At 38.9% G+C, this 15,210-nt stretch overlaps 1 pseudogene; it reads left to right on the top strand.

The window, feature by feature from the left end:
• Positions 1-4,106: 4,106 nt before the first annotated feature.
• LOC102814279 lies at positions 4,107-5,137 on the top strand (annotated as a pseudogene).
• The last annotated feature ends 10,073 nt before the right edge of the window (positions 5,138-15,210 follow it).

Here is a 15,210-nt window from a genome sequence, read left to right as displayed (position 1 = left end):
GTGAAAATAATAGTAGTTGTCTAAGGAGGAATAAGGAATCCTGGTATGGCACTGTGGAATAATGCACTAGACCACAAGGTTGGTTTCAACTGCAATGTTGGCAGTCCAAATTCACCAGCTGCTCCTCAAGTCAGAATCAACTCGAGAGCTCTTAACAACAACAAACAAGGGAGTAATAAACGTATGCCATTAAGTCAATTCCAACTCATATTTTGTATTCTCATGATTTTATACTCAGTACCAGAAGCATTTCTGCATATAGTAAATTTTCAATAATATTGACTGTTTGGCAAATAAATTGTGGAGGGATTACATATAGCAAATACAAATAAAGAAGTTAAACACCATCAGTATTTGTATTAAGATTTATTTCTCACAGAAAGGAAACATATTACCCTTACTTTGGTTTCAAGGGTAATAAAATTATCTTTTCAAATTTGTATCTCATCAAATTTTGGAGATTATGTTGACATTTACAATAAAAAAAAGGATAGCTAACTGTATATATTATAGACCTAATTAATAAATATAACTAAAAACTTTTCTTTTAGTAATAATTTTCAATTGATGATATTTCACAATTTTATCTTTGACACTTTATTGTTGATGTTTTTATTAAGTGTCATTAAATGGGTGCTGACTAACAGCATCCCTCTATAGGGTTTAAGGTTTCCAAGAAGCATCTGATGAGATTGATTCACTGACCTTGCTGTTCGTTCGAACCAATCCTGCAGTCCAGTGCATTATCCCAGAGCGCCACTCTAGGATGCCTTATTCCTCCCTAGATATCTATTATTTTCAAATTTTCCCTGGCACCTAGAACACTTTTGACAAAGTAACCTTTTTTTTTTCTCTTGTTTTATTCATGTTAACCCACAGTATCTGATTCAACCTCTTTTTTGCACAACATTCCTTGTGTATCTTCATTAAGTCTCGTTTGCATATTTTTGTTGCTTCAAGCCAGTTCTGAATCATAACAACATTATGTACCTCCTCAACTCTCATTTACAGAATGTTAATACCAACTCATAATGATTCCACTAAATAGGGTATATTTGCTCCATAGGGTCTATAAAGTTGTAATTCTTAAAGGAAGATGATTGCCTCATTGTTCTCCCATGGAGCAGTTGGTGGATACAAATCAATAACTTTTTTTTTTTAAGCTTTTTATAGTATTTGACTTTTTCAACAATGTACATGCTTTAATAAAATTCTGTTGAAATTAAAAACTAAAAAGGCATGCCAACATGGAGTAAGAATAAATGAACCTATCTTTGGATGATGGCATTATGATATTAGGTATTCAGGTTTGTAATTGCTGTTTTTTTCTGATTATAGAAGTAATACTAGTGGGGGGGAAAAGCCATGCTATTGTAGTGTAACAAGCTGCTCCAGACCACAGTGGCTTGAAACCACAATTTGATCTTTCAAAGTTCTGTGTGTTGACAGGGTTCATTCAGCCAGGTGGTTCTGCCTGTGAGACGGCAGTCAAGCATGGAGGCTTGGCTGGGTTCAATGTCCCAGGTGGCACATTCATGTCTGTCCCCTCAGCAGAGATGTCTGCAAAGTGGAGGCTCCATCAGAAGCTCAGATGCGAGGCCTTTCTCTTGTCCTTGTACTCTTAGAGCATCCACCTCTCCCTGAGACCTCGCTGGGTGGTCTCTCCATCCCAGTAGCCAGACTGCTTCCTTAAGGCTATGTCTGGAACAAGAGTAGCATCATTTCTGCTGCATTTTACTGGCTAAAACAACTTACATGGTCAGCCCACACTCCATCTGAAAGGAGCTACCCTAGAGCAGAGCTGCCAAAACAAAGTATCACAAATTGGATGGCTTGTCAGAACGGAAACGTATTGTTCACAGTTTTGGAGGCTGGGAGCCTGAAATTCCCACTCTGTTGATTCCTCTTGAGGGACGAGGGTGAATCTGTTCCAGGCTGTGTCCCAGCCTCTTTGATGACTGGTGATCATGGCTTCACTCCAACTTCACCTGGTCATTTCTCCCTCTGTGTGACTCTCTGGGTCCTCTGGGATTTGGACCACCCTATCCCAATGTCAACCCTATCGCCAAACGAGTTCACATTTACAGTTGCCAGGAGTTACGGCTTCAGCGTATCTTCTCCGGGGACCCATTTCAACCCATCACAGGTGTGACAGACTGGGAGGTCATCTGGTGGCCCTCTTTGGTGATGAGCAGCTCCATGCTGTTGTCCCACATATAATCCTATTAACAACTGTGGTTCGTCTTTCCACAGCTTCCTATCTCTCGTTCTTTTTCTCCCTCCATTCCATAGACACTAGAGTATGTGTTTGCTTCCTTGTGTGCATAGTACTGGTTGTGCCCTAAGATTTTCTTCTCTGTTCTTCTGTCTAAGTTCTGCAGTTTTCACTGGTATGTTTATATCTCTGGACTGGTTTGAGTTTGTCTGTGTGTGGTGTTAGGTAATGGTCATGATTCCTTTTCTCCCATATGGATAGCTAGGTGTTAACGCCATTTATTGAAAAACCTATCTGTTCTTTTCCTTACCAATATGGGTTATACTGGCACCTTTGTTGAAACCTGATTTTCATGTATGTGTACATCTATTTCTGGATTCTCCACTTTGTTCCAGGATTTATGTGTCCATTCTGATACCAACACTACATACATTGTCATGGTAACTCCCACTGACCATTTTCTGTTGGATGTCTTTGTTTATATATTAAATGTCTGAAAATTCTAACAGGACAGACATCGCAAAGACATGACCCACCATATGTGCTCCACAGGTCAAACCTCAAGGTGGTCTAGAGAATTCATCAATAAAACCTTTCCTTCCTTTCCTATTCTGTGTTAAATCCATGGCCATTGAGTAGATTCCAACTCCCAGCAGCCCTGTACGGAACAGAGCCGGACCGCTCAGGAGGGTTCTGAGAACGTCAGTCTCTTTATGGGAGACTATAGCCTGATCTGGTTCCTGTGGAGTGACTGGTAGGTTTGAACTACCAACTTTGTGATTAGCAATCCAATGCTTAGTCCACGGTGCTATCAGAGCTCCTTATATTCTTTGTTGTTGCTGCTAAGTGCTGTTGAGTTGATTCCAACTCAGCGACCCTGTACAGCAGGGACAGCTTGGCTCCAAAGGCACTCGGCCTCATTGATTCCTCCCTCTGCATGAGGCCTTACACAGCGTTTCCACGAATCGCATCCCATGTTCTCTCCAGCTGGACCCCAGGGCTTTTTGAGGTCCAGGGCCTGGGCAGCAGGCTGGGGTTGCAGACTGGGCCTTCCCCGCACGAGCTCTGAACAGGCTGCGAGCTGCGTGTCCGTAACCTCCACGTGGGTTCTCCAAACCAATAACTTTTAAGTTAACATCTCAATACTTGACCCACTATGCTGCCAGAGGAATTTAACCTACATACAATGGTACAAAATGCATCCCCTCTTTCTCCATCTTCACAACTGGTGCTAGATTTGAAGGCATTGTATACACTGTGTCAGTCCAGTTACTTGAAAGTATTTCTCTATTTTGGTCACTTACTTTTCCAGGGGAGTGTGGTGACTCTGTAGAATAACACTGGACTGTAAACTACAAAATTGGCAGTCTGAGCCCATCAGCTGCTCTTCAGGAGAAACATGAGGCTTAATGTTCCTGCAAAAATTTACAAATTCAGAAACCCTATGTAGGGTCACTGTAGGTCGGAACTTACTCAATGACACTTAATAAAAGCAACAACTACTTTTCTATGGAACTGTGTTGTTATTTTGGGTTAAGAGCTGGACTGCTAACCTCAAAGTCAGTGGATCAAGCCAACCATCTCTGGAGAATGATGAGACTCTCTGCTCCTATAAAGATTCGTAATCTCAAAAACTGCAGTGGACAGCTCTATACTTTCATATATAGGGTCATTCTGAGTAGGAACTGACTCATTGCCAGTAGCAGTGCAATTACTTTTCCAAACATCATGTCTTTTTCTAGGATATGTCCCTTCTTGATAGTGTATCCAATGTGCATGAGATGAAGTCTTGCCATCCTTCACAAAGTTCATGGAAAAATAGAATTAAAGATAGTGACATTTGGGTTTAAGCTGTTGTGGAGGTGGCGGCGGCAGCAGCCCCAGCAGGAAGATGGAGACATTGAAAGACAAGACCCTGGAGGAACTGGAACAGATTAAGAATGACCCAGAAGCCATAAAGCGATGGGTCCTGGAGTCCACAAAGGTCCAGGACCTGCAGCTGGAACGGTAGATGACTTTGGGCACGAACCTAAGCCTGGATGAGCAGAACCTGCAGTTCCAGACAACCCTGGAGATGAGCCGCTCAAAACCCTTGGACAAGTACCAGGAGCTCCTGAAACTGGTAGAGCGGTGCCGGGAACTGACGGCAGACCTTTTCTTCAGCGCTGCAGCCAGGAACTCTGTTAGAACTTCTGCAGGTCGAAGGCCTGAAGATTGAAGAGGAATCTGAGGCCATGGCGGAGAAGTTCCTGGAGATATTTCTGGAGAACTTCTACTCCATGAGGGTGCTGTCTCACCTGCGCCGGGTCCTCGTGGAGAAGATCCCGGACATGGTAAGGAAGCCCAGGGCTCCCAGGAGCCTATCAGGGATGTCCCGCCACCCCATCCGCCACCCCCGCCTTGCCCGGCCCCCCAGGTGATGTCTCCTGTGGCCCACCACCTTCATCTGCTGTACCTCCGTACCCCCTGCCTTACAGTCCATCTCTGGCCATGCCCACAGGCCCCACCACGCAGGAAGCGCTGCAGCCAGCCCACTTCCCAGTGGTCTCCCAGCCTACAGTGTGCCTTTGGGCCCCACGTTCTCACCAGCCCCACCTGGAGCCAGGCCTGTGGTGGGGGGCAACTCCTGGTCCCCCCAGAGGAGCATACCACACCAGCCAGACTATCCCGAAGCCCCAGCTGGTTGGTGACTCAACATCTGGCCCTGGGTACCCCATGGCTGGAGGCCAGGCCCTCAGTCCTGGATATCCTCAGCAGCAACCCCCCTACCTCTCTACAGGAGGGAAACTTCCATACCCCACCCAGCCTCTACTCCTAGGCTTCCAAAGACATCCCAAACCCCCCTACCCCTCAGGGCCCACCCTTCGCTATGGATTCCCTCCACTTCAGGGGCCGGTCTGGGCCTTAGGTTCCCCCTACTGACACCTCAACCACAACCTTTGACCATTCCATCCCTGAAATTCAAGGATGCCCAGGGGGCAGTGCCTTGTATCCGACCAGGCTAGGGTCAGGACACTGTATTAGAGGGAGAGGCCAGAATGAGGAAGAACCCTTATTTGTAAGTCACAGACAAGTCATAACTCTAATAGCTGACCTTGAACTCTTGTCCTGTGTGACCCCTTTAGTGCCTTGAATCTCATCTGGGACAGCTCCTTCCCTGTATCCCCCTGGTGTTATCTCCCTCCCTCCACTGTCCCAGTCTTCTTTCCTAAGACAGACATTAAGAGCAGCCCCAACAGTAACATCAAAATGGTGCTTTCTAGAACACAATTGCTTGTGTTCTAGTTTGCTTCGTTGTGTCTGTCCTGTCTTCAGAATGTGGCCCACTCAGCATGTAGTGGAATGATAGTGACCACGAAAGATCAAGGGGGCAATGAGGGAAGCATTAACTCTAGTTCACGTGTGACCCAGGCTCCAGCATAGATTATGGAGCTGACGCCAGTCAGAAAGTTGTGCCTTGAAGCATCAACTCCTGGGTTGTCCAGCATCTGGTGGGGCCTGGAAGTACATGCTTGGGGCCAAACTTGACCTTCTGGTGCCTAACCCCCTCAAACCTGGCCTGCATGCCATCCGTGGGGATATGCCATATGTTGGATACTTGCCAGTTCTGCTTGCTGCTCATAAGTTATTTATTAAAAAATCACTAATGGACTACACTGGCCAAGTGCCTTTGAACTGAATGTATGATTGCCCAGACGTCGTCTGATTAATTGCCATAATAAACTTTGATGAGTTAAAAAAAAAAAAAAGATAGTGACATTTTCCCAAGAACCTTTTGAAGCCCTCAAATAGTTGTCATTTATGTCAATGAAAAAAAAGATATTACCAGTTCCTCTGCAGCCATAGCCATGAAGGCCACATTGTGCAGTTTCAGGATGTACAAAATATACCCGGGACATGGGAGATGCTTTGCCAGGACCTACTGGAAGGTTTTTCATTTTCTTAATTCAAATTCGAGTCTGCATTCCTTTCCAAGAGGAATCCACAGCAGATAAACTAGACTGTCCTCTACAGAAGAAAGCACAAAAAGGAGCAATCAGAAGAAATTCAAAAGAAAAGAACCCAACCACGGTGCAAATTCCAGAGGGCTATATCACTTGTGCATCTCCTACTTATATAATGGCCAAGAGAAAGCCTAAGCCTGAAGTTAGAAAGGCTTAAGAACAGACCATCAGATTTTTCTTTCACTAACCAGAGAATGTATTAAAATATATTAAGTTATATCTGATTAGAATATACATGTAGAATGCATTTCTGCTCTAATGTATAGGATTGCAGTGATAAACAATTTCTAATACAGTAGAGACCACATGGAAACATTTTAATGTACACTTACATTGACTTGTGGTTTTGGGTGGTTATGTGCTTTGAATTTGGTTCCGACCCATAGTAACCCTGTATAGGGTTTCCGAGGTTGTAAATCTTTATAGGAGCAGAAAGCCTCATCTTTCTTCAGAACCGCTGGTAGTTTCAAATTGTTGACCATTAGATTAGCAGCCCAAGTCATAACTACTATGCTCCTAGAGCTCCTTTTTACATTGATTACAAACTTTAAATGTTGTTTTTATGATTAAGTGCTCCAAGACAGGGCTAACTTACAGTGACCTTATATAGGATTCCAAAGGAGCTCTGGTAGTGTAGTGGTTATGCATTGAGCTGCTACACTCAAGGTCAGCAATTTGAAATTACCAGCTGTTCCAAGGGAGAATGAGTAGGCTTTCTGCTCACACAAAAATTTATAGCATTGGAAACCCTATGCAGGGTCTCTAGGAGTCAGAACCAGCTTTACAGCACACCACCACCACTGTAGAGTTTCCAATACTGTAAATCTTTGCAGGAGAAAACAAAAAAAACACACACACAAAAAAACCTCATCTTTCTTATACAGAGTGGCTGCTAGGCTCAAAGCACCATTCTTGTGGTTAGCAGTTCAATGCTTATCCTACAGAGTCACAGTGCTACCAAAAAAATACAGATAATACTGGGGAAAGTGAAAGGAAATCATGGAAGTTAATACAAAGAAAGAAACATTATTATTCTTATTGTTCCAAAAAATAGATGAACAAAGGTAGTTACATCTTTGTTACAGTTATTGACATATTTAAATAGTAAGTTACAAGACAGGGATAAAATGGAAAAGGAAATGCTGAAATAGCTAAAGGTACCTACCACTTTTGTGAGGAAAAATCATATATTAGCAACTTAAGTAAAATTGCTATATCTTTGTTTTAATATGTTTTCTATTTCAAGACATCTTAAAAGTTCATCATTTAGTGAATGATGATTAAATAAATTTAAGAAGTAAAGTTGATAATTAAATAAAGAAGTAAAGTAATGGTGATTTAATGAATACCAGCAAAGGTTAGTAAAACAAACAATAATAATCAATCATATAATTTAAGACATTTATTTAAAAAGAGAAAAGTATTGAGTCTCATACATATAAACCTACATAGGTACTTTCAGCACAGACATTTTTAGTTAGACAAGGGTTATTTGTCTTTAAATGCTTTTCCCACTGGTATACAAGCTGACTTCTTAAAAATGTGACTACAGCACTACATGTAGAAGTAATGTTAGTCATATTAATTAGTTAATAGTATTGATCAGTCACCAAGTTGTGGTTCAAACTGAACTTGTGGGCCAGTGTTTATCCTTTTGTGCAACACCAGGACTCCAGAAGATATTTACTAGTGCTTTGTTGACTATGCAAAGGCTTCAGACTGTGTGGATCTCCAGAAGCTATGGATAAGATTTCTAAGAATGTATATTCCATAACACTTGATTGTGCTCATGAGGAACCCATACACAGACCAAAACAACAACAACAACAAGGGGATATTTAATGGTTTAGAATCAGGAAGGGTGTGCACCAGGGATGAAATCTTTCACGATACATATTTAATATATATACTGAACAAATAATCTGAAAAACTAGTTTATTTGAAGAAGAATGATATTTCATGATTGGAGGAAGACTCATTAACAACGTGTGATATGCAGACAATGCAATCTTGTTTGCTGAAAGCACAGAAAACATAAAATACTTACTGATGAAGATCAAAGAGCAAATCCTTCAGAATGGATTGCACCTCAGTGTAAAAAACACAAAAGTCCTCACCCCTGGATCAATAAATAAAATAATGGAGAAAAGTTTGAAGTTGTAAAAGACTTCATTTTGCTTGAATCCACAATCAGCACTCATGGAAGCAGTAGTCAAGAAATCAAATAATTCATTGCACAAGTCAAATCTGTTCCACAAGTCCTCTTTAAAGCATTCAGGAGTAAGATGTAAATTTGAGGACTGAGGTGTTGCTGACCCAAGCCATGGCATTTTTAATAGTCTCATAGAGTGTGGAAGTTGGACAATGAATTAGGAAGAACACAGAGGAATTGATGCATTGGCATTATGATTCTGGAAGATAATATTGAATGTATCATGGACTGCCAGAAGTATAAAGCAGCGTATATATATAGGAACTGCTATGTAGTATATTGGGACACTTAGAATGCTCCATAGAGGCAAGGTGGCTAGACTTCATCTCTCATATGTCAGGCATAGTTTCAGAAAGGACCAGTGCTTGGAAAAGGGCAATATTCTTGAAAAAAGGGAGGGTCATCCTACCAAATGAATTGGCACCATTGCAGAAGCAATGGGCTCAAGATTAACAACAATTGTGAGAATTTCCCTAAACTTGGAAATGTTTCATTTTGTTGTGTATCAGAACTGACTTGACCATCCAACAACAACAAACAACTTATAATTATGTGCAGTCCCAATGTGGCACTGTAAGATAAACACAGGACTGCTAATGATCATGTTGGCAGTTCAAACCAACAAGTCACTCCTCAAAAACCTGATATGGGTTGTTATAAGACAGAATCAACTTGTTACCATTGTTGTTAGATGTCACTGAGTCAGTTCCTACCCATAGCGACCTTCTGTACTATAGAATGAATAATGCCTGACCCTGAGCCAACCTCATGATTGTTGTTATACTTTAGCCCATTGCTCCTGCCACTGTGCCAGTTTTCTCTGATCTACCACTATCAAGCATGACATCCTTCTCCAGGGACTGGTCCCTCCAAACTACGAGAAATAAAGTCTCATCAGCCTGGCTTCTAAGGAGCATCCTGGCTATACTTCTTACAATGACAGCCAATGGTATTTTCAATATTCTCCTCCAACACAATAACTCAAATGTATCAATTATTCTATGGTCTTCCTTCAAACTTTCACATGTATATGAGGTTATTGAAAATATCACGGCTTGGGTTAAACATACCTTAGGTCCCAAATTGGCATAATTGCTCTTGAACATTTTATAAAGATCTTATGGAGAAGGTTTACCTAATACAATACATCGTTTGATTTCTTGACTGTTGCTTCCATGAATATTGATAGTGGATCCAATCAAAATTAAGTCTGACAAACTTCAATCTTTCTCCATTTATCATGATGTTTTTTATTGGTCCAGTGGTGAGGAGGTTTTTTTTCTTTATAACTGGTAGTGATGACTGAGGTCTCTGATTTTCGTTAGTAATTATTTTAAGAGATCTTCACTTTCAATAAGCAAGATTGTATCATCTGCAAATCAAAGGTTATTAATGAGTCTTCTTCCAATCTTAATACCAAGTTCTTCTTCATATAATCCATCTTCTTAGATGATTTTCTCAGCATACAGATTGAATTAGTATGGCAAAAAAATACAGTCCTGTCACATACCTTTTCTAATTTTAAACCATTAACTGTCCCTTTGTTCTGTTTGAATGGCTGCCTGAATAGATGGCACTTAATAACAATATATATGTTTTTGTTGCTATTGAGTGTTGTTGAGTTGGTTCTGACTAATAGCTACCTTGTGTGGGGTTCCTAAGAAGTGAATGGTGAGTTTGAACCACCAACCTTATGGTTCAATCTGACTTTGCAGTCCAGCACATTAACCTACAACACTACAGCAGGTCTCTCACTCTCTTTATATATCTATCTATATACATAAACAGTAGATAATAATAATAATAATTTTCATTGTGGGAAAAGCATGCAAAAAAAAAAAAAATGACTACATATACAAAGTTAAGATTACTAATAACCAAATTGAAAAAAAATTGACATTTGCATCCATGAAACAACAAACCATACCCAGTGCCATCAAGTCAATTCCCATTCATAGTAATCTTGTTTAGGGTTTTCAAGGCTGTAATTCCTCACCACTAGATCAATAAAAACATTCATATACATGGAGAAAAGATTGAAGTTGTCAATTATTTCACTTGGCTTGGATCAACCATCAACACTAATGGAAGCAACAGTCAAGAAATCAAACGGCATATTGCATTAGGCAAATCTGCTGCACAGGAACTTTTTAAAATGTTGAATAGCAAAGATGTCAGATTGAGGACTAAGGTGAGCCTGACCCATTGCCATGGTATTTTCAATAACCTCATATGCATGTGAAAGCTGGACAGTGAATAAGAAAGACCATAGAAGAACTGATGCTTTTGAGTTATGGTGTAGGAGGAGAATACTGAAAGTGTCATGGACTGCCAAAAGAATCAATATATCCATTTTGGAAGAATTGCAGCCAGAGTGCTCCTTGGAGGCCAAGATGGCCAAACTTCATCTATCATATTTTGGACGTACTGTCAGGAGGGACCAGTCACTGGAGAAGGATATTATGTGTGGTAAGGTGGTGTGTCAGATAAAAAGAGAAAGACCCCCAACAAGATAGATTGGCCAAGTGGTAGCATTAATGGACTCAAGCGTGGCAACAGTAATGAGGTTGGCCCAGGATCAGGCAGCGTTTCATTCTGCTATGCATAAATTCGCTATGAGTCGGTACCGACTTGATGCCACCTAACAACAACAACAGCATATGGATGGGAAAGTTGGATAGTGAATTTGAGTTATATTGTTGGAGGAGAATATTGAAAGTACCATGGACTGCCTAAAGGACAAATAGGTCTGCATAGGAAGAAGTATAGCCAGAATTCTCCTTGGAAATCAGTATGACCAGATTTCTTCTCTCATACTTCAGACATATTGTCAGAAGGGACCAGTCCCTGGAGAAGGATATCATGTTTGGTAAAATGGAGGGTTGGGAAATAAAAAAGGCCACCCCAATCAGATCGATTGGCACAGTGGCAGCACCAATAGGGTGCTCAAATGTAGCAACAATTGTGAAGTTGGCCCAGGATTGGGCAGTGTTTCATTCTGATGTGCATAGGGTCACTATGAGATGATACCAACTCGATGGCCTTAACAACAACTACAACAACAATTTTTTAAGGAATTGCTACTCTTGCAAATAACAGTCCAGAGCAATCAGTGCTACTTGCTTCCATAAAAGTATATTAGAATGTTTATTATCAAATTTTATAAGATGATGATATCTCATTTTCAATAGTTAATAATTAACTACCCAAACAAACCTACTGCCATTGTGCTGTTTCTAATGCATATTGACCATAATAGATGATTTATTGAAGTAACATCAAGTTTTGTATATTGAAGAGGGAAAATATATAGAAAATTAATGTTTTTACATGATAATCTTAGGCTTATAAATTGATACTAATAAAAACTTTCTTTGATCAACAACAACAAAAAAATCATACCTATTTAGAAATTCTATCTACATTTATCTCAAAAGAAGAAAAGGTTCTTATTAAACTTACTTTACAAAATTTACAGAGAAAATAAATGACAGATTATAAAGTTGTATGAATCATTGTCTGTAATTCTAATACCTATCCATATCTACTCTTTATATGACTTTTCAGTGACTTCCACTTTAAGATTTTAGAGTCAAATAGTGTTTGGACTTACTTTGGTCAATGAGGCTGAAAATCATAGGGTGTAACTTTTGAGCTTCCTGCTACTTGCCCCTTTGTATGTCTGCTGTAACTAGCAGAAGGACATACGTTAAATAACTAGTTGTATTAAGATGGGTCAGAAATATGTGGAACAAACTGAGATTCAAGTTTATCTCTGCTCAGCTGAAAGTAATCCCCCCAAAGCTGAGCTTTTCAACATAAATTATTGTTGTTCTGAGGCAATGAGTTTTGGAGCGGAATTTCACATAACAGTAAAGGACTTTAAATAATCAACTGATAAATATAGATGTCAAGTAAATATTAGCTATGATAATTTCTTCTTTCTTGCCATCTATTATTGTTTATTATATAGTTTCTGTAAAAAGCATACATAATCTTTAATTAGAAACACGGTTAAATTATTTATTGTAGGTCAGCAACTAGATACAAATTATGATATTGTTATTGTTAACTGGCATCTTGTTGGTTCTGAATCATAGTGACCCTATAAAGATTTACCCTGGAATGATTGGTGGGTTTGAACCAACAACCTTTCTGTTGGCTGTCCAATGTTTAGCCTACAGTGTCACACCAGGACTCCAAATTAAGGTTTTAAGGCAAGAAAATAATCAAGCCAATGCTCTAAACAAAACAAAACAAAAATGTCTAATAAGAATGATTATTAAAATTTCATTGACATGGTTCTTCCTTTTGTGATTAGAAAAGGACAAAAATAGGTATATGTGAGTCTGAGGTATTCCACATAGAAAAATGGACATAAAGTCAAAGATGAGTCAATATTCCCTGGGAAATACTTCCTGATAGTACATTTATAATCCCTTAATTTAAGGCCCTCATTTCTTTTTTTAAAAAAATGACTTTTATATCTATCTCTTGTCTGTTTCTTACCAACATGTTTTTTTTTTCAGGGATATCAGACATATGGATAGTGATTATTTCATTTTCTTAATCTTCCATTTGACAATCTCCAATTCTGACACACTGTACATTCAGTATTGTTTACTTACACTCCAGTATTATGTCATTATCACTGTGAAATTCTTTTTAATTGACATAATTTTCAACATTTACTTCTAGTACTTTAATAAGTTCATACTTTATAAACAAGTCTTGTATAACTTTAATCCTTACCAATCATTACTCTTGGAACTTGACATTTAGTTTTTTTCAATGGTAAACCTTTGTGCTTTGGGGTGTGTGATTGGATTTGGTTGCTAAGTCTACATTTCCTTTTCTTATCTATTATTTCTTCATGACTTTTCAGAGTCCCAATCTTCTTTATCTTCTGCTTTTTAAATTTGACATTATAATTTCTCAATAGTTATACACAAGTTTTAAAAAATGTGTTCAATACATTTGACTCAAAAGACACAATTATAACACATATTTTGCCAGTACTTTTAAAGCACATTCATATTATATAAGATTTGAGCATTTCATACTTAGTTATATAAGCACTTGACCTTAAGGTCAGTTCAAACATAAGGTTGGCAGTTCAAACTCACCAGCCGCTCCTTGGAGATCTTATACAGGGTCACTATAAGTCGGTACTGACTTGACAGCACTTAACAACAACTATATATATATATATATATATATATATATATATATAGTATTTATTATTGGTAGAAAAATATTTGTAGTTGTTGTTAAATACCGTGGAGTCGGTTCCAACTAAGTGATACTGCATGAGGTTTCCAAGGCTGTAAATCTTTACGGGAGTAGAACACCTCATCTTTCTTCTGTGGAACTACTGGCAGTTTTGAACTGCTGACCTTGAGGTTGGCAGCCTGACTCATAACCACTACATTACCAGAGTTTTATTCAAATATGACTGAAAAAAATTGCTTTTCTTGTCTCAATTTTCTGCTTAATTATCCTTTTCTATAAAACCAGGCTTTAAAATAGTTAAAGATTTAATGGTTCAATTTAGTTGTAAATATGAAATGGCATATTGTAAATCTTATTCTATTTTAATGCCTTTATGTCAGTAAGAAGAACTGAAAAAATATATATATAGAACTTATCATTTGACAGTTACAAGACATATAGATCTGATCCAACCTCCTCATTTTCTAGATGACTAAACTGAGGTCAAGAGAAATTTAATGCTTTTCCTAAGATCTCTCCAGAAAAGAATGACAAGAAGAGGATGACTCATACACAACTAAATAGTAAATCTCAACGCTGAAAAAGAGACTTAGAAATATTTGCTTTTCTCTGGAGCAAGAGATATCCACAAATAACAAATCTGAGATTTACATAATGCAAATAAAATTTCAAAACACTTAAACACATTCTAGCCAGTTAAAGTATTACTTAGCATTTTTATAACACTTGGATTCCTGGAATAGTAGGGTAAGCACTAGACTGCTAACCACAATGCCTGAGGTTCAAACCCACCAGCTGCTCTTCAGAAACCATATACTGAATTGCTATGATTCTGAACCAATTTATGGGCACTAACAACACCACCTGAACTCTGTTATATCTTGCCCATTGAAATCTTCTTGAAAAGTCTGTTCTCTGCATATTGTTATGCAAAAGAGAAAAGATAGCATGATAAGCACAATTTATTGAAAATGTCAGCAATAGCTTATTTTCTTCTTGTGTTTATACATCAAAATAATTATTATAGATGGCAAGAAGGGTCATATAAAACTTTCAAGACATGTGCCTTTGATGCATTACCGTTAGAAAAGTAGACTGTGATCTTGATTTTGAAGAAAATAATTAAAATGGATTTAATTTATTTTTATTTTAGGATTTAATTGTCAAGAGTGAGTGCAGGAGTCTGTTCATGTCTACTGGGTTTGGTACCCAATTTTTCAAAATCAAATGAAGAAAACCCCACTCTCACTAAAATGAGTACAAATTGGTTTACTTGAGCGTTGGTCAGTATGACAACCTTTCTCACAAATTTGGGGGCCCATCGGGATTTTCTGCCCACTTGGTGGCAGAAAAGCAAAAGGAGACACATTGCATTCCACCATGGTTTTGTCAGCCTACACCACAGGGCTGTTTGCATCCCAGCTAGAGCCAGAAAAAGACCTGAGGCTGTTAAAATATGATCAGAATTAGTAAGAGAGATGTGAAGAACTGAGAACAGATTAACTGAGGTGATCAGGTAATCTGTGCACAGGTCAGGGCAGGAAAAT

Source organism: Chrysochloris asiatica, unplaced genomic scaffold, assembly GCF_000296735.1.
Source record: "Chrysochloris asiatica unplaced genomic scaffold, ChrAsi1.0 scaffold00225, whole genome shotgun sequence".
Classification (NCBI taxonomy): domain Eukaryota; kingdom Metazoa; phylum Chordata; class Mammalia; order Afrosoricida; family Chrysochloridae; genus Chrysochloris; species Chrysochloris asiatica.
The sequence above is the reverse complement of the archived record's forward strand: the minus strand, read 5'-3'. Positions and strand labels throughout refer to the sequence as shown.